The 27,103-nt window shown below is 41.0% G+C and overlaps 1 protein-coding gene across 3 annotated transcripts in view; it reads left to right on the forward strand.

Annotated features, from left to right (window-relative positions):
* NCALD (neurocalcin delta) overlaps positions 1-27,103 on the forward strand; it is a 405,737-nt gene that overhangs the window by 105,965 nt on the left and 272,669 nt on the right. For all 3 annotated transcript variants that reach the window (XM_024756600.1, XM_024756597.1, XM_024756601.1), the window contains exon 2: positions 22,683-22,735. The gene's annotated coding sequence lies outside the window, so the exon portion shown is untranslated. The remainder of the gene's footprint in view (positions 1-22,682; positions 22,736-27,103) is intronic.

A 27,103-nucleotide genomic window follows, 5' to 3' on the forward strand; every position in this document is an offset into this window, starting at 1 on the left:
TTAGTACAACATAGGTAGCCTTATTTTTTATTTTAAAAAATTGTCTTGTCTGTAATAGAAATGGAGAACAGCTGCTTGCTAACCTCCTCACATTTTGCCTTTTACACTTTAATTCCAATTTCAGGTCACTTCTTAATAGTCCCAACTCCTTTGACTTCTCCTTGTCCAAGCTCCCAATTCTCAGCCTTTCATTATCTTTACAGCATTTTGCTCACATCCAGATTTTCAACCTGTGACAGCCTATTAATATTTAATCAACAATACAGATACTTGCTGCTGGATTAAGGACAAGACAGCTTTCAACTCTATGGCAACAGTTATAGAAAGCAGCAGGAAGAACATCAGAAAAATAAAACAAAAAACCCTCTCTAAACTCTTTTTCATTACAGAATTTTCCAAAGCTTAAACTTCAACAAAATATTATCCTCAAATGGAAATGAGTAAAGGACTCACATGGGCCATACACTAATTGAGGAATCCAGTTAAATTTCCATAATTGTGTAAAGGAAATTTAAAATATTCTAAGAACAAGCAGGTGTGCCCAAAGTGACTTCCTTGTGTGAGAGGTGAGTTTATACTTTGCTTTTAATACCTTGATGACAGCAAGTCTAAGATAAGTCTCAGGAGATCTTGTTGGAGCAGCATTTTGTTGGTGGTGGGTCCACTGCTAGCACACACGGAGAAGGGGTTTGGTTGGCTCCTTCCCTTGTGTTCCCTTTTTCCTCCTATCCCAGGGACTCGCCAAGTCCTCTGTGTTGGGATGGAAAGATAAGGGGAGCTGGAAAGTTTTGACTTGATGTCCCTGCTGTTAGACGGCTTTATACTCTCTGGACCTGGCTGGTGTTGAAGGCCAACTTTTTTTCTCCTGGGTGTTTTTATGGATGTTCCAGAGACCACCCACTTCCTCACCTCCACCACCATCCCCACTTGCTGCCCTAATCATTGAGACCCTTTCACCTGTAGCTCTCTTGATGCACATGATGCATGGTCTCTCCTCTGGTTCTTCATTTACTCCTTCTTCATCCCAAGGAGTCTGGAGTCACATCCAGCTTTCATCAAGCATCTAGGAGACCCTACACAACAGGCCCTCACGTGACCTCACACCAGCCCTCTTGTGTGTGGCCCCATCTCCACCTCATCACGGGAAACATGCAGGCATCCTTTGGACTGATGAGCTCTAGTGCAGGCCCATCCGGATTCTAACAAGTCTACCTCCCGCACTTTAGGATTTTCAATCCACGGTGACTTCTGTGATGCAGGAGTGAACTGCCCTTAACCAGGCTTGAAGTGAAAATAGACACCCTCCACCCCTTTCCCGAGGGTTAAAGTACAGCTCTCTCCAAATAAGTCCTTCTCACACATTCTTTTCTCAGTTGTTTTCCTCTCATCTCTCTCTTTGATATTCTTGTTGTAGGTGAGGGGTCTGAGTCCTCTAACTACTTCTTGGACACTAACTGTAAAATTCTGCCTTGGGTTTATTGTCTCTAAACTGAGAGAAGAGTTTCCACGTTGACATGCTGTTACACATGTAATAAACCCACCAAACTCATTGAGGACGGTATGTACTTTTAGGCCTAGACCAAGCTCTGCTAGAGCGAAATATGCTCTCAAGGGATTTGAGCAGGGAATTCCTCCCAGGAAAAAGACCTCTAATCAATGGGTAATGCCCTGATTAGTGGAGCTTGCTGCTAAATGGCTTGAAACCCACCCTACCATAGTAGGTGATTGGATTTTTTTGACTAGAAAAAGGAAACCTTTTTTCCTTGATCAAAGTCTCAAGGGTAATTGGGTGCCAGCAGGGAGGCATTTCCTCTTGATTGTGGCCCTCTGTGTCTAGACTGGTGTGTTATTGCAGCCTTCCTCTGGACTTCCAGGCCATGCCAAGTGGAGAATTCTGAGCTCACCAATCAGCTAGGATGGCAGTTTTCAGAGAGCAGTTCCAGTTGCTTTGACTTTCTCTTTGAGGTCCTCATGCCTTGGCCTGGGGGGGGTCTACATTCCCTGTATCAAACTGGCCTTTGAAAGAACCTCCTACTCTCTAGGTCAGGGGTCATTACAAATGTGGCCCCAAGCCACACATGGCCCACTGGAGAGATTTTTGTTTGGCTGTTTTGTTAGGTCTGCACAGTGTTTTAAAGGGCAAGTCATCTAGGCCTGTTCCTTTCAACCTAGCTCGCACAGCTCCTGTGTGCTAACTGCACGTGCCTGTAGGCATTCAAGCTTTACTACCTCTTTTTGGATCTTTTAGGATATCTTCCAGTGTGAATTAAGGTAAACTCACTGAAACAAACCAATATGCCTTTGAGTAATCGGGAGATAAGGTAAAAGCACTTTCTGTTGTAGTTTTCCATTTCCTTTGTCAATGATTTATTTGTTTTGGGGGAAGAGGAGTGATGGGAGAGTACCAAAAAGAAAGGGGCATGTCTCTTTCTGTGGCATGAAGGCTGCACAGGTAAGGGCTAAGACAAAAGAGGGGCATTTATTACAACAACAACAACAAAAGATATACCCACGTATTTCCCCCCTACTGACAAGAATTCTTTAACACTTAAATTGAGAAATTAGTAAAACAGATGAGGGATGACTAAGTAGGCCTTTGGTCAATGATACTTTAATGGGACCAAAACCACATTGGGAAAATACACCTTTAACTCTGCCTTAAACTTTTCCAGAGTATAACCACAGCAGTGCCCATGAACCAAAACACCACCATGTCCACAGCAGCCCTGACCTATGGGACAGCTTGTCGGGGTACTCTTTGAACTAGAAAGTGTCCTTTTATGAGCCTGTCTCCATGTTATGAAGGTGGGTACACGGGCAGCTCACCTTGAATAGTTCCAGTGACAAGATGACTGTTGTCTTTGCCACATATGGAACTGGCAGCCCTTCAGGAGGCATTACCAACCCTCCGCTGCCCATCCCAACTGCCTTTTAATGGATTTACTATTACTAAGCTTACCTGGAAGGAACACCTGTTGGAGCTGGTCAACATGACAACCCGTCTGGGCTCCAGAATGTGTGTGATGTGGGCTGTGTGAGTCTAATTGTAGCAGCAGGAACCCACTTGTGTCTGTATTCTCATCTCAAATCCAGAATTCTGTTGGAACCAGGGTTTGATTTACCTGGCCACCGAAGGAAACCATTACACTCCCGCTTGCTCCTGGATCTGTGGTCCTTTCTAGGGGCTGCAGAAAGCTCATTCTCTCTTGCCTGTGCTCCCCCCATTCTACTCAGGACAACAGCTAGATGGTGGAGATCTGTTCTTTCCTTGCTGTGGGTTACTTTTCTCCAGGATAACACACAAGCTCAGTGTTGTAGAACCTGTTAAAACTATAGGCTTTAATTCTTGCAACATATTATAGTGGGAAGTGAACAAAGCTAGTTGTGCTTTTCTTGTGTGTTTAGATACTACCATTGATTACAAGAATGATGAACACTTATCCAGTGCTTACTAGGAGCTAGACTTTATGCAAAATCATTTAATCCTCACAGCCCCCTAGGAGGTAGGGATTATCACATTGTTGTTTTACAGGCACAGAGAGGTCAAGGAACTGGCTTGAGCTCATCTGGTGAGTAAGTGGCGAGGAGAGGGAGTTGAATCCAGGCAGCGTGGCTCCTGAATCTTTGTTTCTAATCATCACTGCCTGGACTTTCTCAGATTAATGATGCAAAATTTAAATGAGATTGTATTTGAAAGTTAAATAAACTCCCAACAATTATACAGATATCAATTATCACTCTCCTTTGGCTTCCTTAGGGGAGAATGTTATGGACAGGCATTCCTTCTGAAGACAGTGGAAATGTGAGAAAGAACAGCAGAAACATGTTCTGACAATGTCACCATCATGGTCATTGTATTAGTTTTCTATTGCTGGGGGCTTGGGTTTCAGACAACACAAGTTTATTATCTTATAGTTCACGAGGATCAGGAATCCAGCACAGGCTAGCTGGGTGCTGCTCAGGGTCTCCCCAGGATGAAATCAAGGTGGTAGCAGGGACTGTGATCTCAGCTGGGGCACAGGGTTGTCTTCCTAGCTTATTGGCTGTTGACAGGATTTATTTCCTTGGTGTTGTAGGACTGACATCCCTCTTTTCTTGCTAGTAGTTGGCTGGGACCGCCCTGAGCTCCTCGAGGACACCTGAGATTCCTTGCCAGTTGGCTCCCGTAGGCGCTTTGCAACGCAGATGTTTGCTTTCTTCCAGGCCAGCAGGAGTGCATCTCTCTCTAGTTGGCTAGGATGGAGTGACAGTCCCATCTCCATTAGTCATATAATGTAACCTAATTGAGGAAGTGACCATCCCACCATATTCACAGGTTCCCACTTGAGGGGAGGAGATTACACAGGTGTGTACACCTGGGTGAGGGAATCTTGGTGGATATCTTAGAATTCTGCCCACTATAGTTGTTGTGGTTTGGGAGCCCATAGGAGTCTCAGCAACACTGCTAAAGTGAATGTTAGAAAATTGTGGAATGGGTTACTAATGAATATGGATACGTCACCCAAACATACTTACGTGCTATTCTGGTTAATGCTGCAGAATCTGGAGCCTTCTGCCTAAGTCTTCTAGGGGCTTTGCTGCCAAGGGAATAATCAAGGCCACCAAATGCCAGGTGGTAAGAATTGTCAGGGGAGTTTGTGGACTTGATTCTGATGAAAGTTGATGCAGCATCCTTTGCAGGCTCGCAGGCTCACCCTGTTTCTTACATACTCTGCAAACCCCTTGCAGAGTACTATGTGATAAGCATTCCTTATCCAGAGCAAGGATTGTTCTTTGCGAGAATATAATTATTGCCTCTGTCTCACAGGCCTATAGGCAATAGTTTTCTTTCTGCATGGTGTGGACAGAGCCTGTGTGGGAAGGTGCTGGTTTCATTTCTGTCACATTTCACTTGTCCATTTCCTGAGGGCAATTTAAATCCCCAAATCAGTTCAGTTGAGAATTACCACAGAGCAGCTCAGGGTCAGTTTAGTATAGTAAGGCAATGGCCATCGGGAAGTTCCAGTGAGTCAGGGGCCCTAGAAGGCCCTGTAAGAAGCAGCACTGCCCTCACCAGCTGGAAATTTTGTTGGCGAGGTTAACTACCTGCGCACTGACGAGCTCAGATCACCTAGGCTTGAAGGCAGGGAAGCGAGACTTTATCTGGACACAGGTCGAGTGCTTTGAAACTTCAGGTATTGAAATAACAAAAATACTTTATTGATATAAGATGTTTATATACAAAGTGCTATCAGTTCAGGTCAAGATCCTTTATTTAGTTTTCCTCAAGATTTAAAAACAACAACTGTATCTCATGGTCAAGAAGGAGGCAAACTGATGTGAAGCACTTCAGTTTGCTCAAATAATTGGGTCCCTTCCAGTTCTAGGCTAAAGGCAGTGGCCTGTCAGGAATATTTAAGTGATGGTACTGAGAGCATTCTTTTATCTTTAAAATTATGAATGTAATATAGTCATCCCTTGGCACCCGTGGGAGATTGATTCCAGGACCCCTGCAGATGCCAAAATCCACAGATGCTCAAGTCCCTTGTATAAAGTTGCCTAGTACAGCGGGCTCTCTGTATTGGTGGGTTCCTCATCTGTGGATCTGCGGCTGGTTGAATCCGTGGATGTGGAACCTGTGGCTATGGAAGGCCAGCTGTACATGCTCATTGCAAAAAATAAAATTAGAAAAATAGAAGAAAGTAAAAAAAATGCTTATAATTCCCATAACAGTTGTTGATATTTTGGCATGTGGATGTATATTATAGACACACACACCAATTTGGTAATTTCATTTAAAAGATTTTTACAAGTATTTTTAACATGGCATTAAATATTCTTCTATAGTATAATGGTATGATGGTTAAGAGCACGGAGTCTGGGATCAGATCAGACCTCCTGAGTTTGAATACTAGCTCAGCGCTTTCTAATTTGGTGGCCTCGGGCAAGTTACTTAACTTCTTTACCCTTGTTTTCTCTGTAAAATGCGGGCAATAATAATACTTACATCATAGGATTCTAGTAAAGATCAAATGAGTTAATTTATTTACAAATTGTTTAGAATAGAGCCTGCTACATGGTAAGTGCTATATAATATTTGCTTTTATTAATGGTTGCATAGAATTCCATCTTCTGGGTGAGCCATAACTTATTTATCATCCGTTGCTTGCTATTTGGATGTTTTTGATTTTTGATTATTACAAATTATGAAACCCTTGTATACACGTTTTGTGTGCCCATTTAAAAAAATTGTTTCTGTAGCCTATGTTTCAGGAAATAAAGTTTCTGGACTAAAATATATTAATATTTTTATGGTTTCTGTTATATATTGGCAAATTAATCTGAAAGATTGTACCAGTTTACACTTCTACAGTACTGATAGTATCTGTTGTTCTCAGTTGTTGAGGTAAAAGTAGTACTTTACATTGTTTTCATCAGCATTTCTTTGATTACAAGTCAGAGAGAGATTTTTCCAAATGTTTATATCTGCAATTTACATTTATTCTTTATAAATTATTGCTTCCTGGCCTTTACTGATTTTTACATTTCTCTCTTAAACTGACATTAAGTGCTTCTGTATCAAAGGCATACTGAGTGCACTTAACAATGATGATGAGGGGGACGGTGCAGACAGTTGCCCAAGGCATTTGTCACAACCCACAGAGGCAGCTGCCTCCTATAGTTAAGTTCTCGTGCAAGGCTGGCGCAGCCCCTAATCTTCCATCAGAGGCATTTTGTCATAGCCTCCATGTTCTTCACATTCGTTATTATTATTATTTGGTTTTATTTCTATGGCAACAGCATAAATTTGTCGTGTAAAGAACTTATGGTGCAGTTATTCGGGGAAGAGGTTGCCATTAGTGTTGGTAGAAACACTGCAAGAACAAGATGATGTCCTGCCTCTGTAACTTCAGAAATCATTTCGAGGTGATGGGCTTTTCTGAATGAGATTTCATTAGCGACAATTTTTGCCTTTACATTTTGGTAAATATTGTGACTACCTGGGAGAGAATCCCTTGGTTTATTAAAGAGCTAAGAAGTCACCTAATGAGAAACTTGTCAGTAATCTTGTGAACGTGTGGAGAGGAGTATTTATTTTTAAAGGCCTAGATGTACAGCGGGTCTCAGGAACAAGCACTGATTCACTGTTTAAATTAGCTCCTGAATTCTGCTGCCTTCCCTTTGGCTATGGAGACCTCTGGCTACATGATACGCTGTTGCTGAGTATTGAATATCAGCAGCAGTTGATAGTCTTAATTTGTGTTACTGATTTTCTCCATGCAAATCTTGCCATGGCAGGCTAAACACATGATAAAAACGTGTTTTTGAAATAGCACAAAAACATGTAAACTTTGATGAAGGAAAACTTGTTCTGTTCTGGAAAATAGACCAAGATCAATGGGGAGCAGTTCGACATTTTTGTTTAATGCAGGGAAGAACTTTTTTATCACCTTTTTGAAGCAGTCACTAGGATTTTTCCAGCAGAGATAAGGTGATCAAAAGGTAATGGTTACTGGATTTAAGATGAAAAAGGTGTGACCCATGCACTGGGTAAGACCCTGGACTAGATTACTTCTAAGGTTTTTTCCAACTCTGAGATTCTACAATTATGTTAATTTTAAAAAGTCATGTGCTGGGACTTGCCTGGTGGTCCAGTTAAGACTTCGTACTTTCACTGCCAAGGGCTGGGGTTTGATCCCTGGTCAGGGAACTGACTGCATGGCGCGACCAAAAAAAAAAAAAAAAAATCATGTGCCTACTTTTCTGAAGTAGTAAAATTCATAGAAACTGGAAGTGGAGTGGTGGTTACCAGGGACTGGAAGGAGGAGGAAAGGGGAGTTGTTATTTAACGGGTGTAGAGATTTGCAAGACGAAAAGTTCTGGAGCTCTGTTTCACACAAAGTGAACATACTTAACATGACTGCACTGTACACCTAAAAATCGTCAAGATGGTAAATTTTATTTTATTTATTTATTTTACCACAATTAAAACAAAACAACCATGTGCCTACTATGGGTTTCGTCCTAGGTCAGGCACTATAGGGGAGCCATAAGTCTAAGTCCCTGCTCTCAGCTGGCTCACAGCCCACCTCTGCTGTGAGAAGCGAGGTGCCTGACCAGGAGCCCAGGGCCCTCATTAGCTGTGACGACATCACTGCCCCTGCTCTGTGGGCACTGCCAGAAATCCAGAGAAACAAAAAGGCGTCTCCCTTCTGCTGTCTTCCAGTCTCCTGCTAGTGCCTCAGCCGACAGAGCCCAATAGGAAGCCAAGTGGTGAGTTAGTCTGAAAAACATGGTGTGCCGTCGGAGGAAGGTACGTCGAAGAGTGAGCGTGGGGTTGAGCACCGTTAGGCACAGTCCACACCTTTGTCTCTTCTGCATCCGCACTCAGCCTTCTACCCACATACGAACTTGATAAAACAATAACAGCAGCATGGCAGTGCTTCTGCTGATACAACTGTCCCTTTCACAGTGAAGGCATGCTCACCCTTTCCCCGATAAGGCAGATGCAAAGTCTCATCAGTCAAGTGCGTCCATATTTGAATGATCTTAGTTATTCTCACAGGTTAGTCAAATCCTATTTTATAACCCACAAGACTAAACTGTAAAGTTAACTATCAACCAGCAGTCCTTATATGACATATCAGGGGAAAGGAAAAAGGAGAAAATGATTTCTATATACAAATATGTACATAAAAATCTAGGAATCAAATACACATAGTTGCTACAGTTCTCACTTCTGTAACTGATCACAAGGCCATAATTGATATATAGCGATAAATAAATAGGTAGGGGATCTACATATATAGATCTATATCTGTAGCTACATATTTTCCTTCTTCCCTTGTCCACTTTCATGTTCCTTTTCCTTTTATCTAGTCCTTTGGTTTGTGAGGATTCTTTTTCTGGTGAGTTGATGCTTCATTCCTGAAGAGTCTGTGTCCTTAGTCGTCTCTCATTTATTGGACTGGTAAAATCTTTTATCAACTTTATTACTGAACGTGTAATAAATGGTAATAACAGAACAAGTAATAAACAGAACGCCAGAGAATCCTTTGAATTACAGACATCCCTCTTTAGGTCCCCATTGTTCAGCAGCAATCCTATTTCATCTTTGCAGTTGGGACCAATCACCTCAATGTGGACAGTGAAACCTTTCTTTGTCCATTGGTTCAATGGCATGAGGAGTCTAAAATGACCAGGAGGATGTCTCAAATTTGAGTTCAGTAGAACCATTTTTGTGCCTGTAATGGAAATGTTTTTCTTGAGAACTAATAACTCTAAACCAGTGGAGCCCCACATCTCAGGGATGGGAAGCAAAATTTTTGTGATTGGTTATTAGGTGTAATAATAAAAGCAGACCCTTTAACTTTAATCCTTGGTTTCCAGATCCATGTATTCTAGTTAGGGAGAAATAGCACTTTATATGGGTTGTCGATTCAAAGCATATACTGCATCCTGTAAGATAGTTCCATAAATTGTCAAGGTGTTGTCTCCCAGTTGGTGACATTATTGAGCCTTCAGTTGGTGATTCCACCTTTCCGTCAGGCCAGCTGCTTCTGGATGATGGACATGTGGCAGGACCAAAGAATTTCATGGTCATAAGCCAGTTGCTGTACTTCTTTTGTTGAGAAATTAGTGCCTTGTTCAGAAGAAATGTTGTGAGGGGTACCATGATGGTAAATAAATATGTGGATGGTGGTGCTTGCAAAAGGCTAATCCGTATCCAGAATGTATTTATTCCAGTGAGGACAGATCTTTGCCCCCTTCTTTCTGGAAGGGGACCAAGGTAATCAACCCTCAGCAGATGGCTAGCTGGTCTGCCAGGGCTCACTGTTGGCTCCTGCTGTTAGGAGGTTGAGTACTCAGCAATGGTGGTAGCAAGATTTGCCTTGGTGAGTCTATGCACAGCCTGATTGACTGCTGCCGTAGATGCTCTGAAGATAAGTCCTTGGAGAAAGCACTGGCGTAGCTGGGGGAAAAAAGGCTGACTGTCATCTGACATCCTCAGAATGTGTTATCTTGTCTACCTTACCATTGAGAGCCTCTGCAGTGGGTGCTCTTTTGTGGCTATTCACATGGGATACAAATATTTCATACTCTTTGCCCATTCCAAAATCCATATACCTATTCCACAATCCTCCTTTTTACCAATTTTCCAATTCTCTTCTTTCTAATTCTCTGACCATTTGGCTAAGTCATTAACTACTACTTACGAGTGAGTATAGATTTGTACTTCTGGCCATCTTTCAGCCTGGACAAAGTGGATATCCACAGGTACTGTGAAGTTCTACCAACTGGCCGGATTTTCTTTCTCCACTATTTTTCAGGGCCACCCCTGAGTGAATATGCAACAGTCTGTTTCCAGCTAGTGCTGGTATATAATGAAGAATTATCTATAAAACATACCCAAGTTTTTTTCCCAGCATTAACTGGTTATAGGGAATCCCTTATGAGGTCGTAGGTGTGGACTGAGAAAGAGAAAGCCATGTAGCACGAGTAGGTGGCCATAGGAATCTGAGTTCCTAATCATGCAACTTACTGTACCTTCTGGACCTGCTACAGTCCTATCTTATATACATCACTTCCACTTGGTGACAGAGTGTGACTGCACCTAACTGATTTTATGGATTGCTGGATCAAATGACATGGTTGGTTTATGGTAGGCAGCTCAGGTCATGTGGTCATCAGGTGTCCAAGGCCAGGAGTTCTGCCTCCACAAGAGCCTAGGAATGGACTTGCAAGGGGAAAAATCAGCAGCTATTTCTCAGAGGGTGAAAATTAGCAGAAGAGGCTGGTTTTGCTCTAAAATATTAGTATTCAAAGTTGTGATTTTTATATGACTTGCCCCAGGATTGTTAAACTGTCCCCTTTTGTACCTGAGAGTTGAGCTATAACACTTCTGGGGATCACGAGGAGATTCATGGGGAATGGAGGCCATAGAGTTCTACATATCAATCAACATCTTTCCTTTCAAGTTTTCTTAGTTGAATTATATTCCTTCCTAGTCGACTTTTTCTAGTATTGATTACAGAAATGTATTGAGTATATTTTAACTCACCTTCCTCAAATATGAATCTTTATTGCCTTATATACCTATCATACTTCTCCCAAATTTGGAAATTATCAGATGTTTCTTTAGATCCTTTTTCATGCTTCTAAGGACTTTACTGGAAATATTTTTTCTTCTTTTTAAATCAAGCTACTTTACTGTAAAACAAGACACAGATAGAACCTCCCTTCCAAATCAAATATGTAGCTTAGTAAAGCATATATTTGATAAGGCAAAAGCACTTGTAACTACAACCCAGGTCAGGAAATAAAAATTTGCCACCCACTCTAGAAGCCCTTTCCATGTGCCCCCATCTCAATCATAATCCCCTACTTCGCTTTGTAAGTAACCATTATTGAGGTTTTAGTAGTAATCACCCAAATGGGCATCCTTAGGTACTATAGTTTAACAGCTTTTGAAAATGAATTTACTCATCAAAAAAACTCTGATGCACCATTCTTTTTATCTATAGATTCCTTCCTGATCCATCCTTTTCTTTTCCTTATAGTTTATCTGTGGATGAACCCAGCCTTCTGATCCGTAGAGTTTCTCATAGTCATGGCACATTTCACTGTGTTCCTCTGTCTTCTGTATTCCTGTAGAGTGGTAGCTGGATTTAGAGGCTTGATCAGACTCAGATACAATTCCTTTGGCAACACTGTAAGAGTGTTCTTCCGTCTGGAAGCGTGTGATATCTGTCTTGTCCTTTTTGTGATGTTAACTATTGTTGATGCTCAATGCTTAGATTCATTTATTTGTTGGGGTTGGTAAAATGGTGATATTGTAATTTAGACTTTTTTTTTTCACTTATCAGGTGGAATACTTTTATAAAGAATTGCTTCCCCTCATCTATTTTTTGATTATCCAGTGGTATAGTTCACATAGGAGAGACAAGATAAATATTTGACTCCTTTATTTATTTACCAAGTTTCAAAATCATGAATCTGGTTCCCTTTCATCCTCCGAAGGTGTGTGTGTGTGTGTGTGTGCGCGTGCATGACTTTGTGGACTTAAGCATATTTGATGGGTTCCATTTAATTGCAGTTATCTTTTTGAAAGCTCAAAGCCCAGTAGAAGCCTCTTAAAGTTGGCTCCTGTTTATTTTTCCTGGATGCCCTTTATAGATATAAAACTCCATGGACTGAAAACTCAAGAACTACTTCTCTAGACCAGCCTTTTCTCCATTCATTTATGGCCTTAACTGACCAGGGAATATATTTAACGAGCGGGGCACACCCTCTATAGAAAGGGAATATGTGCTTTCTGTTTACAGATATTCCTGGCTTTGTATTTAGAGCCCAGAGCACTGGCTTCCTGTTGGGCTATTCTCCTCTGAAAAGGAGATTGCTTTGCCAGTGTTGTCCACCTTTTCCGGAAGGATTTGATATTAATAGTTTTTCTCTAGAATGACTTATTCTTCTATGAAGCATGTGCTCTTGCCTAGTCAAATATCTGGAATAAAATTAAAAACAGCTGAAACACTTACTCCCCCCACCCTTAAAATTCTCTGTGTAATCCAATAAATATCTGTGAATTAACCTTTGGGAAAAATAAATTAATCTTATTAAATGTGAGATTGCCTCAGGCTTCTTTGTGTGTGGTAGAAGGACTTGCATTCAAAATGTGCTGTGCCTTGAAAATGTAATTTCCTATCCTCCAAGGAGATTTATCATATCCCTCCTCTCTTGGTAACTTGCTTTTCCTTTAGCTCAAATGCTGTGTTTTCTGTTTTCATCTTCTCAAGCTTGGACAATTCTGAACATTTTAACCCTCTCAGTTCTGTTTCTGTGACAGTCACTTTCTGGCAACAGGGCTCCTGTGAGTTTAAGGTGAAAAATTGACAGAAGAAGTAATACTTGAGCCAGCATACAAAACAGAACCTCCCACAGGAGAGAATAAAAGTGGTTTTGAGAAGCTTATGGCATCAGTATCTGTGACAGTTTTCTTTTGGTTTATATTATTCATGTTTCCAGGCTGGGTAATATTGATTTACTCTTCTGGAGGAGGTCTATCTGATTCTCCGGGCTTAAGTCCTTAGCCTGACATTCAAGGCCCTCCACAGTCTTATTACCATCCTCTCCCACAAACCCTCAGTGACTCCCTATCGCCTGTTGGACTGAGTGCGTACTTTCCCTACGGTTCCAATTTACCTCCCCAAGCTCATCTCCTTGGCTTTCCTGTGGATACCTCTTCAGATCAGCTATATTAGATTGCTTCCGTTTCCCTGGTATACCCCCCACTTTCCTACCTTGGCTTTCACTCACATAATTCCTTCCATTTGGAATGACCTTGTCTCCCATCTCTACCTGCAGAAATCTTATTATTTTAAAACCAACTTGAAATTCCTCCTCACCCAGGAATTTCTTTCTGATTCCTCCAAAGGAATGACTTCATTCCTCCTTTGAACTCCCAAGCAATTTGTTTATGCAGTTGCTTTGTATTATTTTGTTATATGGGTAATGATGGCTGTTGCCATCATTTATGTATTTGTCTGATACGCTTGCTTATGGGGTACAAATAGGATGAACATATATCCAGATGTTCTTGAGACAGTTCCAGTTTTCCTTGGACAGTCTCAGTATAGGCGCTGTACTACTACCCTGTCTGGTTAGTCCCCTCTTGCATTCTCAAAAGTGTCTTGATTTGAATGATAAATGACCAGTCACCCTTGGAAGAAGTAACTGGGGGATTGAGGCTGCCTCATACTCATGCTTGAATCACCGGTCATTTAGCAGGAGGGGTGGTGGAATCCATATATGGTGGGCAAAGAAGTTCACAAAAAGGAGACTGTCTTGTGCTGTGGGGCAGGGACCACGTTGCAGAGGCCATCAGGAAATGCTAAGGAGATTAGTTTTGACTCCTGCCAGAGCTAGTCCTCCTAATGGCACTGCCCAGAGCTATTACTTTCCCATCAGAAAGTTAGATTCCCCGAGGGTTTAATAAACAATTTCTCCCAACATGAAAAGCTGTGGGCATTGTTTCCCCCTTGGGTCAGTGCAGTTAGAGCTTCAAAGGAGAATACTTGGGCATTGTGTGGAATATTTAATACACAAGTGAAAGGCATCTTATTTATTTACTTATTATTTATCTATTTTCCACTCCTTTTTATTTTTAAAATTAGCCTACAGAAAAGTTGACAGAATAGTACACAGTCATAGTCCCTTCATTTTGCTACATGTGCTTTTCCTCTCTTGCTTGTTCCATATATAGACGTATTGGATTAAGTTTGTGTTAAAGTAAGATTTATGTATAAATGTTCACATTCTCTTTCTGAATCACTTGAATATTGGTTTGAGGACATCATGATACTTCACCCTTAAATACTTCCACATGTTTCTCCTAAGAATATGGACATTCTTCTACATAACCACAGTGTCATTACTACACCCAAGACAATTAACTGTAATTCCACAAAATCATCTGATATACAGTCCATATTCAAGTGGCTTCAAACAGGTTTTGGATCCTGAATCCATTGGATCCATTATGTCTCTTTCATCTCTTTTAATCTTGCGTAGTCTCTGTGCCTGTTTTCGGTGTTTGTGTGACACATATTTTTGACATACAATGTTTGAAATTCTTTCCCCCTTCGCCCTTTAAAGAATTTTGCCTTTACCCACTTAGATTCTTCTAAAGAAAGTTGCATCATTGCCAGATCTGCTCTCTCCTTTTTTGAATTCACTGATGAAGAATCCAGAGATAGGTTAATGGGCTAGAGGAAATGAGGGGTGGGAGGAGGGGTGTGTTCCTTGGAAGTTGGTCCTGAGGCTTTAGAAAGGCCCGAGTTCCTCTCCTACCGCCCACCCCTCACTCTGTAGCTCTGAGATACGGGGGCTTGGAGAGGAGTGGAAGGAACTTGGAAGAAGTGTTGTTGTGAGTTAGGTATTGGATTCTCTTCAGTGTTCTTCCAGAACCAGGAAACATGATGCTTATTAGTCACTTGTGGACTAGATTTCCCTGAATGTGACATTCCCCCAGGATGAGGCTTCAGGGGAAACCAGTATTTATTCTGCTCAGTCTTTTCTCTTCAAAGGAGAAATAATTAACTCCCATAGAGAGAGAAAGCTTTTTTATGGCTGTGGTCTTAAGCCTTAGAATGTCTTAAGAGGATTTTATCAGATCACAGAGTTTTATCATCCAAATTGGGACACGTTTGAGTGAAACATTTATAGTGAATATGAAATAATTATTGATAGTGGAATAATTATTTCGGGGCCATATGCTTAAGTCAGAATGGTGTCAGGCAAACCAAAATATATGGCTACCCTGGTTATATATGCCTGTTGTTTGCACCACAATTTATCTTGTCCAAATGGATAAAAGTTATAAATAAACATGATGAAAAAAATGAATGCAGGTACACTACTACACATAAGTATTCGATTAAACCATATGAAACTGCCTTATAAAAGTAGCAATTTCATGAGCTATCTATAGAGATTTCAAAATTTTGGCGTGTCTGCTGTTTATTTCTTTGAGTAGTAAATTCTTTGAGGATAAGAATCATTCACTTTTCACTCTGTTATTTATTTTTCATTCATTTATTCGTTAAACATTTATTGAGCACCTACAACATGCAGGCACTATGCTAGATGCTGGGGATAGATCAGTGGCACAGAGGGGGTACCTGCTACGCAAGAGCAATACAATGTATTTGTGCCCTTTTCTCTGTTCTAGTTAGAATTGAGCATAAATATCAAAGCATCATAGGTTCATGTTTGTTATTTGATGTCAAAAAAAACCTAAAATACAAATTGAAGTACAAAATTTTTTTGCTGCCATTCTTGTGGCACCCTCATAAATTGATATCTGAGGACGTATGTCCCTCTGTATCCTTTCATGTATCATTTCATGTATCATTTCATTATGCCATAAGGATTCAGATGCCTCAAAGACATGACAAGATTTTTGCAAGGAGAACCGCAAGGAGCTTAGAGCTTCTTAGAAGAAGAATGACATGGAAGTGCATTAGACATCATGGGTGCTCTGATTTAAGTCTGCTCAGGGACCTGTCTGAGCTGCAAGGGAGGACGTGATCCTTAGCTGCTCGGTGGGAATTAGCGGAAAGTTATTCATAGGAGCACTGAGGCTGGAGATACCATGCATTGGCTTAAAATTTTTATTGAGTGCTAGGCCTCTAGGGATTAACTTTGGGCCTAAACCATCCCTACTTCACAGAGGTAAGTGTCCATTGAGGATGGTGGGCTTTGAACTAATTACCACAAAGTAAGCATATAGCTATCAGTCGTGATAAGTGCAATAAGGGAAAAGAATAGCAGGTTGCAGAGTACGTAGGAGAAAGACCAAACTTGGGGGTCAGGGAAGGTCTCTCTGAGTGAACCACCTTGAACTTGAGACTCAAAGGAGGAGGGCAGCAGACCCTACAGAGGGTTGTACAGCTGGAGCTGAGCAGTGGAGGAGGAGGGTAGTGCCAGGTGAGGATAAGGAATTTTCATCTTGAAAGAAGTAGAATTGTTAGATGGACCCTTTTGGAGGTGTGGTGGCAAGGGGTTGATCAATTAGGGCATGGAGACCTGAATATAGCAATGGGAATGAATCAATGGAAAACTGTAAGTAGTTTGACAAGGCTGGGATGTGGAGTGTGAAGCAGGACACCATCTTGAATATTGAGTTCTTAAGATAAGTAACAGGGAGCCATTGAAGAGTGGGTATGAGTGGGGGAATGACGTATCAAATGTGCATTTGAGAAAGAGAACTCTCAAGGATGGATGAATTAGTTGAAGACATCAAAGGCTGGAAGACCTTGCAATTGTCTAACAGATAGGGGATGAGGTTTGATCTAAGGTAGTGGCAGTAAAGAGACAGAATAGGAGACTAAGATGCTCAATAAGCACAATCAATAGAATTTGGTTATTGACGAGAGGAGAAAGTGGAGGGGTATTAAATGATGTTCAGGTTCCTGGCTCGTGTGATTAGTGCAAAGGGATAACAAGAGGGGGACCGGTTTGGGCAACAGACGATGAGTTAGATTTGTCCCTGATAAGTGCCAAGTGTTTGTGGGAGATCCAGCCTGATGTTACCTAAGTAGCTGATTGGTTAATGTTTTCTGAGGTCGATGAAATTCTCTCTTTACATTTTTTTAAATTTTTTATTTTTTGCGGTACGCAGGCCTCTCGCTGCTGTGGCCTCTCCCGTTGCGGAGCACAGGCTCCGGACGCGCAGGCTCAGCGGCCATGGCTCACGGGCCCAGCCGCTCCACGGCTTGTGGGATCCTCCCGGACCGGGGCACGAACCTGTGTCCCCTGCATCGGCAGGCGGACTCTCAACCACTGCGCCACCAGGGAAGCCCTCTCTGAATATTTTTGATATGTTAACATGGTATCTTTTGAGAGAGTTGGAAGCATTCAAACTCCTTATAAAAGGGTTCTTGAATTTTACAACTGACAGATTGCTTTATTTTGAATTACTCATGACAGACTTATTTTTTTGTGTTTGAGAGACATTTGACTTTGTCACAGTTCTGAAAATATGTTATTTCTGGTATGTTTAGATGGTGGGTTTTCAAGAATGGTTAAATATTACAACTAGGCTTGCTGCATTTTGTTTTTCCCATTCAGTTTCCCGTTAAATATACAAGCATAACATCTGGCAATCTTCTTTTTAAGGACTGTAGAAAAAGAATAGCAAGGATTAGATTTAGCACTTGACAAATCATCCAGTTGTAATATTTTCGTCTCGAGTTGAGTTCGAAGCTGACTGAAATGTCTACTTCAGGAGCAACACTGTGTAATGTCACAGAGGAGTCACTTAGGAGAATTCCTAATATGGTCGGGCATTCTTTAGATGCATGGAATCGCCCATTTGTGCGGTATTATCCGAGATGGGAATGCAGCCCTAACACATCAAGGCCAGAATGACAGAATCTGCAGAGTACTTCCTGTCTGTTATTTGTCAGGCTACAGCCTTGTTGGCTGATGATGGCAATTCTTCCTTCTTTGCTTCATTTTTCAATGGCAGATCCTTGGACCCTGAGCTGGAATGTCCCTTTCCCAGTTTGAAAGTCAAATATTCTTAGAAATGGAAGGGACTTTGATAATCATCTTCATCCAGACCGCTGGCATTTTTGCAGATGAGGAAAACGAGACACAGAGAGGTTACACGATTTGACCACAGCCATCCAGCTAATGACTGAACCCTCTGGCCCAGCTAGACGCCTCTTTCAGAATGGGCAGGATGGCAGCCTCCCGCTTCCTTTTAGTTTGTTATTTGCCAGAACTTAGAGTCTTTCTTCACTTTACAAAGCCTCTGGGAAATAGTCTAACTCCTTTGAAAGAAGAAAAGACATGTTTACTCAGAAAACTTATTTTTGTTTTTTTCCATATGGGTTTTTGTTCTGAGGCAGTGTGACTGCCCTCTCTTCTGAGAGAACTTTCACCACACAGCGTGACATCTCTCTAATGGCTGGTGCAGCCCAGTTGGACATCTGTATAACAGTCACAGCAAAACCCCGTGCATTTTGGAGCATGGCAGTGCCTCTGAACTCAGGATGCTAGATGCTAGAATGCTAGAATCTGGTCAGCACCGTTGCCTGGGTCTTTAGGGCGAGTGATACCAGGAACTTCTTTAGAAGCAACTGTTTATCAAACTTTCAAAAGGATCATTGATTGCTAAAATTAAAAATCTCAGAGCTCTGTCCTAGGACTGAGCACCCCTGTGAGTCCTGAGCACCCATGGGGCTTCGCTGCTGCTGCAGGGCAGGCAGGCGGAAAGGGGGGCACAGCTAAGGGAAAGGGGGGAGATTCAAAGATGAGTTATGAGTGGGAGGAGGAAAAGAGCCCCTACGGTGCTGACCATCTACTGCCTCAGCATGGTGGGGAAAGGATTTGGGGGCCCTTTTCTCAGGACCCACAATGTCTACTTTGTCCCAGCTTTCTCTCCATACTTTCTGGCCTGGGTGTGGGGTGGTGGGCCAGAGCAGGTGGTAAGCATTGCTCTGGCTCGTCATGTTGTCTGTTCTCTGAGACGCCAAGTGCTTGGGTTTAGAACGCCAAGAGACTTTATTTTGCTTCAGTTGGAATGTCTCTTCTGTGAGACAGTGGACACTGCAGGAGCCTCCTTCCGGAAAAAGGGAAGAATCTCAGGGGATAAGACCAAGAGGGAGAAGCATCAATTACTAGCTCAAAACAGAATCCCACATTTGTAAGAGCTCAGTTAAAGAAAAACGGGCTGTCGAGAGTAATCTTCTCAACCTGAGCTGTTTCCAAAAGCAGCAAGTGGGTGCTGCTATCTGAGCTAAGCATAGAATGATGAGAAAATGCATACTGGTGGATTTTCCTCAAATCTTTAGAGTAAACAGAATTTTTTTCTTGCTATAGCAAACTTAATTCTGTACCAAAATGGTCACAGAATATTGCAGCTCTGTGGCAACTCAGACATGATCCTAGATGAACATGCTCTGTCCTTCCAGATCCCTTCTCCCCGCTTCTGCACGCTGTTTTGGGTCCTGGGAGGCTAGTGTCCATGGATCACATCAATCACTTATTTGGCCAATGGGAAGTCCTGCTTTACCATCCCTTGATGGTTTCTTTAATCCTGTCTACACTTTGTAAATAATCCCCTTAATAAAAACTCCCATTTGAGTGTGTAATCTCTTTCATGCTGGGACCCTGAACTGATAAATCGTCTAATCCTATATGACCATACTACAGATGAGGAAACTGAGGCACAGAAAAGCCCACTGACTTTTCCAGTGGTGTCCCTTTCCTCCTCCTTTTCCCAGCCATGATTGAGTATTCACAAGTGAGACCCTGAATGCTGGACTGAGGATGAGATAACCTCTGACACTAGAGTCTGCTCTGTTCTAAGGTGATGACACATTTCTAAAAAACTTCCATTTATTTAAAAACTGTGCCCTTAAAAATGCTATTTTAAAAGACACAGACATAGAGAATGGCCTTGAGGACATGGGGAGGGGGAAGGGTAAGCTGGGACGAAGTGAGAGAGTAGCATTGACATATATACACTATCAAATGTAAAATAGGTAGCTAGTGGGAAGCAGCTGCATGGCACAGGGAGATCAGCTTGGTGCTTTGTGACCACCTAGAGGGGTGGGATAAGGAGGGTGGGAGGGAGATGCGAGAGGGAGGGGATATGGGGATATACATACATATGCATATAGCTGATTCACTTTGTTATACAGCAGAAACTAACACAACATTGTAAAGCAGTTATACTCCAATAAAGATGTTAAAAAAATGCTGTTTTATGTGGTATATGCATACAATGGAATATTATTCAGCCTTAAAAAAGAAGGTAATCCTGTCATATGCAACAACATGGATGAACCTTGAGGATGTTACGTGAAGTGAAATCAGCCAGTACTGCATGATTTTGCTTACATGAGTTATCAAAACAGTCGAACTCATAGAAGCAGAAAGCAGAGTGGTGGTTGCCAGGGGCTGGGAGAGAGGCAGAAAAGCAGAGTTGCTATTCAATGGGCATGAAGTTTCAGTTATGCAAGGTGAATAAGTTCTAGAGATCTGTGGTACAGCATTGTGCTGGTAATTAACAAGACTGTATTACACAGTTAAACATTCAAGAAGATAGATCTCATATTCTTTTTTTTTTTTAACCACAAAAAAAGAAGCAAAAAAAAGTATTTTAATAGGTCAAAAAGTAGTTAGAGAAAGGAGTCCCCCTGGGAGGACACTGTCCATGGGGGCATGGCTGGGCCAGCGGAGAGGCAGGAAATGCCTTCTTCCTCCAGGGTTGGAAGCACCTGCTGCAGGACTGGGCTGGAGGAGCATGGGCTGAACTTATCTCCACCCTCCTCTCAACTCATGCCTCCTGCACCCATCTCCCAACATGTGAGGAGCCTCTGACCATGAGTGAGTGATTGAGTGTGTGTGTGTGTGTGTGTGTAGGAGGGAAGGAGAGGGAGAGAATGAGCTTGCATTCTTCCTTTTATTAACTTTCCCAAGTTCTCTTGAAGAATCTTTTTTGACCTCTCATATTTCATTGATTCTAAGACACGTTTTATTCTTTTCACATTTTAATACTCTGATACCAGGATGGGTCATACACTCGAAAGCTTCTTTCATTGCTGTTGGCCAGGCGATGGTTGTGCTGTAGCTTCATTGTCCATGCGTGTGTGAACTTGGTAGTTCTGGTTGCATGATAACACGAGTGAAACTGCTCATTGTTTCAGTCAGCAGTCCATTCCATGATCATCTGAGGAAGGAATGTGGTCCTAGGTGTTGACTGAACTCTTCTGCTGACACCTGTTAGCAAGATTTTCTTGCCAGCATCAACACTGTGGAAAAGCATTAGAAAGCTTTGAAGAAAATCCCAGATGCAATACTTGAGCACTCCTTTAAGAAGTGCTGCATCACTAAATCTCTTGGTGGTATAGAGGACAATATTGTGTGGAAAAACACAGTCATTGGACCCTGTGGCAAAAGTGATTCAGAAGAGCTGGTTTTAGATTTTTTGATGATGGCCATTCTGACTGGTGTGAGATGATATCTCATTGTAGTTTTGATATAAGATGTTAAAAAAAAAGAGTGGGTTTTGAATGTGATATCTAAATCAAATTAAATTGGAGTAACTAACCAATTTATTTCACTAATATTTTTACATTTTCATTTTTATGAATATAATAAAACCCATGCCTAAGTAAATCTAATAGAGCTTTTTCACTAAGTACAAGATAAAAATTCTAAAGCTTAGTATTGTATCACAGTTTAATTTGCAACCATTTTTTCTTTCCTATTATGTAAAATAGCATTGTCTCTTACAACCAGTGAATCTTAATCAATGAAGTATGGTAATGAAGTAGGAAGTCAATTAAATTATCAGTATGAATCAAAAGATGAGTTGGAAAGCTAAGACCTGAGGAATAAGTTTAGTAATTCTTTTGCTCAATAAATGTTTATTAAGTGTCTACTGTGAGACCAGTGCTGGGATAGGCATGAGGATACAGCTGTGAAAGAGGAGATACGATCTCTGGGTGCACAGGGAAGACAAGATATATTGAATAAGTAGTTGCATGTACGATATTACAGAAGAAGACTTGCAGGCTTATTTGAAGTGTAAATAGAGGAGCTTAAGATGGTCAAGGGGAGCAGATGGCCTGAGTGAGGAAGTGACACTTAAGTGGAGAATGGAAGGACAAGTAGGAGTTAGCCAGGGGAAGAGGAGGGCGGTCCTGGCAGAGGGGGTGGTGTGTGTGAAAGCTGGGACGTGCCAAGGAGTGAGGGGCTGAAGCAAGTCCAGTGTAGTAGGAGCCCAGACAGTGCTACGGGGATGAGAGACAAGGCTAGAGAAGTAGGTAGGCATCAGATCATGAAGGGCCTTATAAGTCATGCCAAGGAGCTTGGCCTTTATCCTGTGGATAAGAGGAAGCTGTGGAAGGGGTTTCAGGAGGGGTGTGGTATGTCATGCTCAGATTTTAGAATTTCACTCTGGCTGCTGTGCAAAAATGGGGTGCTGTAGATCAAGGGCAGATGAAGGGAGCATGGTTGTAGTCACCTTCACTTGATTTGAGACATGGTAGCTGGGAGGGGTAGAAGATATCAAATGATGCAAGGGAATCCTGCAGCAAGCAATAGCCCCCATCACTGACTGCCTTCCTCAGATATTACATCCTTAGTTCCTGATAACCTGAAGATAATAACTTTATTTTTGACAGAGTGACGACTTCTGACTTGAGCCTGCAGTGTGCTTTGAGAGATCTTCAGCCAGGTAAGTGCAGAACAAATTTCCTCAGATTTATAAACCATGCTTTTCTCCCAAGACTTTCCTAAGACTCAAATCTAACATCTTATTTAATCCTTACAACAGCCCTATAAGTTAGGTGTATTTTATTGAGACACAGAGAGGTTAGGCAACTTGATCAACATGCACAAAGACGTTTATCACAGCATAAATTATACTTGCCAAATAAAACGAAATGAGGAGAGAATCTAAGTATCCAACAGTAGGCAGTTATGGTACATCATTTGATGGAGGAACTTTAATAATAGTCTATATCAGATTAAGAAGTTTCTTTTCTATTCCTAGTTTGCTAAAAGCAAGTTAGTTGTCTTGGGTGTTGAATTTTATTGAATGCTTTTCTAATCTACTGAGCTGATGAAATGATTTTTATTCTTCATCTAATCATGGTAATTTATATTAATTGATTTTCTAACATTAAATTACCTTGCATTTCTCAGACAAAATCAACTTGGTCATGATGCATTATCCTTTCTATATTTAGCTAAGATTTAGTTTTATCCTGAGATTGGATAAAATTTTTTTTTTCTGGTGTTTTCCTTGCCAGGAATGGTTTTCAAAATATTGGAATTGCTTGCTACTTGCATGTATGGGGGACTATGAGAGTAAAACAGTTGAGACCTGTTGTTTTCTTTGAGGGAAGACTTTTTACCTGCTGATTTAATTTCTGATTTATTTAGGTTTTCTGATTTCTTCTTGGGTCAGTTTTGGCAAATTTTGTTTTTGGTTATATATACACATTTCTGTTGGATATGTATTGCAGCAAGGGAATTTCTGGATCATGGGGTAGGTGTATGTTCAGCTTTAGAAGATACTATCAGTTTTTCAGAATGGTTCTATTAATTTAAAAATTTACATGCTAACCAGGAGTGTGTGAGAGTTCTGATTTCTCTGTATCCTTTCCAATACAAGGTATTTTCTGTTTTGTTGTTTGTTTTTTCATTTAGTCTCTACTGCTAAGTGTGAAGTAGCATCATAGTGTAGTTTTGATTTGTATTTCCCTGTAGACTAATGAAGTTGGATACTTTTTCATATGTTGATTGACCGTTTGAATATCTTGTTTTGTGAGAAGCCCTTTCAAGTCTCAAAAAAAAAAAAGTGAAGTGCGTATTCAGGTCTTCTGAAAAAAAATTGTGTTGCCTTATTGAATTGTAGACATTTTAATAATATGTATTCTGGATTTGAGGCCTTGGTAGGATATATATGTTTTAAATATCTACTTTTTTTCCTGTGGTTTACCTTTTTACTCTTTTTATGGTCAGAAATTTCTTTAAAATAGTGTAAATTATCCATTTTTTTTTCTTTGTGGTTGGTACTATTGTACCTATTTAAGAAATCTTGGCCTTATTCTAAGATCACAAAGAACTTTTATGTTTTCTTCTGAAAGCTATATTATTTTTCTTTTACACTTTGAGCCACGATCCATCTGGAATTGGTTTTATTGTATATGATGTGAGGTAGAGGGTCAAGATTAATTTTTTCCATGTGGATACGTGCTTGACCAGAAGCCATCCTTTTGTCATAGCACTATTTACCTATTTATTTATTTTGGTCAGGCTTACTGAGGTATAATGAACACATAGTAAAATTCATGCTCTTGAAATTTATGGTTTGATAAGCTTCACCAAAGTGTACCATCCTGAAACCGCCACCACAATCAGGATGCAGAATGTACCTAACACCTGAAAGAATGCTCCTTTGTAGTAACAATCACTGATCTGATTTCTGTCCCTAAAGTTTTTTCTTTTTTCAGAATATATAAATGGGGTCATACAGTATGTAGCCTTTTGTTTTAGATTTCTTTAAAAAAAATCTCAAAGACTGTCAAAAATTCATCCATGTCATTGCTAGTACCAGTCATTTGTTCTTTTTTATTGCTGAGTAGAATTCCATTGTGTGGATGTACCACAATTTGTTTATCCATTAACCGATTGATGAACATTTGGGTTATTTATAGTTTTTGGCTCTTATGAATAAAGCTATTATAATTACTCATTAATAGGTCTTTGTATGGATGTATGTTTTCATTTCTCTTGGGTAAATTACTAGGAGTAGGTTTATTGGGTCATATACTATATAGTATATTGGATTGTATACGTTTAACATTATACAAAAAAAATCCCTCCAGCTGTTCCCAAAGTGACTGTGCCATTTTGCATTCCATTCGGCAATACATAAAATTTTAGTTGCCCCACAGTCTCTCCACCACTTGGTATAATCAGTCTCCATAACTTTAGCAATTTTGAGTTGGTTTGTAGTATTATCTCGTTGTAACTTTAATTTCTCATTTCCCTAATGATTAATGATGTTGAACATCTTTTTATGTGCTTCTTTGCCATTTGCATATCTTCTTTAGTGGAGTGTCTGTTGAAATCAGTCACCCATTTTAAGAATTAAGTTATCTATCTTTATATTATTGAGCTATAATAGAATCTATTCCGGATACAAACCCTTTATCAAATGTGTGCTTTGCAAATACCTTTTCCCAGGCTGTGGCTTGTTTTTCATACTCTTAAAAGCATCATTCAAAGGGCAGACATTTTGAATTTTCATGAAGTTCAATTTATCAATTTTTTCTTTGATGGATAGCAGTTTTGTGTCCTAAGGAATCCTTGCTAAAACCAAAAATACAGAGATGTTCTTAATTTTTTTCTAGAAATTTTATAGTTAAAACTATAGTTAAACTATAGTTTAATATAGTTAAAACGTAAAAGTTTTGCATTTAGTTATATGACACATTTCAAGGTAGTTTTTATATCTGGTGTGAGGTAAGGGTCATGGTTCAATTTTTTACATGAGTGTCCACATTTTCCAGCACCATATGTTGAAAAAGCTGTCCTTTCCCCCTTTTAAATACCTGCACACCTTTCTCTCTCCTCCTCCTCCTGGTACTCTAATTACATGCATGTTAGACTGTTTAATATTGTTCTACAGCTCTTGGACACTTTTTTTTCCTTTTACTTTCTTTCTTTCTTTTTTTTTGTGGCTGCGCTGAGTCTTCACTGCTTCATTGCAGGGGCTATTCTTTGTTGCAGTGCATGGGCTTCTCATTGTGGTGGCTTCTCGTTGTGGAGCATGGGCTCTAGGCATGTGGGCTTCAGTAGTTGCAGCACATGGGCCCCAGAGTGCGTGGGCTTCAGTAGTTGCAGCGAGTGGGCTCAGTAGTTGCAGCTTGCGGGCTCTAGAGCATGGGCTCAGAAGTTGTGGCTCATGTGGCATCTCCCCAGACCAGGGATCGAAACTGTGTCCCCTGCATTGGCAGGCAGATTCTTAACCACTGGATCACCAGAGAAGTCCACTTGGACACTTTTTAAAATTACCATTTCTCTTTGGGTAATTTCTATTGAAATGCTAAGTTCATTGCTTCTTTTCTTTCACTGTGTCCTGTCTCATCAGCCAATCAAAGAATTCTTCACATCTGATATTGCATTTTATTTCTAGAATTTTTCTTTCCTGTAGTTTCCATGTCTCTGCTGAAATTCTCCATCTTTTCCTGGATTGTATCCTTCTTTTCCATGTGAGCCTTTTACATATTAATCATAGCCATTTTAAAGTCTCTGATCATTCCAATATCTGGGTCATCTCTCTGTCTAGTTCTGTTCGTGGCTTTATCTTGACAATAGGTTTTTTTTCCTTGGTTTTTTGAATGTCTCATAATTTTAATTGCATGTTGGACGTTGTTGGTAGAAGAGCAGTAGGTAATAAAGTTGATAATATTGCCACCCAGAAATGGGCACACTTCTTTTGCAAGGCTGTTAATGTAAGAATGGTTTGGTCCCTTGTTAGCAGTTAATAAGATTAGTAGTTAGTAGGGAGTTTGGGTGGGGTTGGCCTCCTGGTTGCTATGGTTCTCTTCAGCCAAGCAGACTGCAGAGATTTCCAGTGGTGGACTGAAGTTACCTCATGCTTAGTGTGTGGCCTGGTGTGCCAGAGGGTTTTTCTCACCGTCCAGACTCCATCCTCAGCTTTCCACTGAGGGGATAGCTCTCCATGTTGATGCTCCTCTCCTAGCTGTGAATGGCTCTTGCTCATTGCTCAGTGCAAAGCTGTGGCTATGTTAGGGGGTTCCCAGTTCTTCTGGTCCAGCTCCAATCTTGGGCAGGCCTTGGGACTGCAGGTTTGTCCATGTTCCTGTTCCTCTTCGTGGCATTCCATTTCTGCCTTGTATCTGTAGGTGGCTTGGGTGGGAGAGAGTTCCCTGCCCCTCCCTCAGTGGTAGCAGACCTCTTCTTTGTGTCAGTGCAGGATTCTGGGCCTGAGAGTCTTCCATCAGGGCAGGACCAGCAGCATCAGCATCAGTATCACCTGAGAGCTTGTTAGAAGTGCAGAATCGCAGGT

The sequence above is a fragment of the Neophocaena asiaeorientalis genome, unplaced genomic scaffold, assembly GCF_003031525.2.
Source record: "Neophocaena asiaeorientalis asiaeorientalis breed wild unplaced genomic scaffold, Neophocaena_asiaeorientalis_V1.1 scaffold29, whole genome shotgun sequence".
Classification (NCBI taxonomy): Eukaryota; Metazoa; Chordata; class Mammalia; order Artiodactyla; family Phocoenidae; genus Neophocaena; species Neophocaena asiaeorientalis.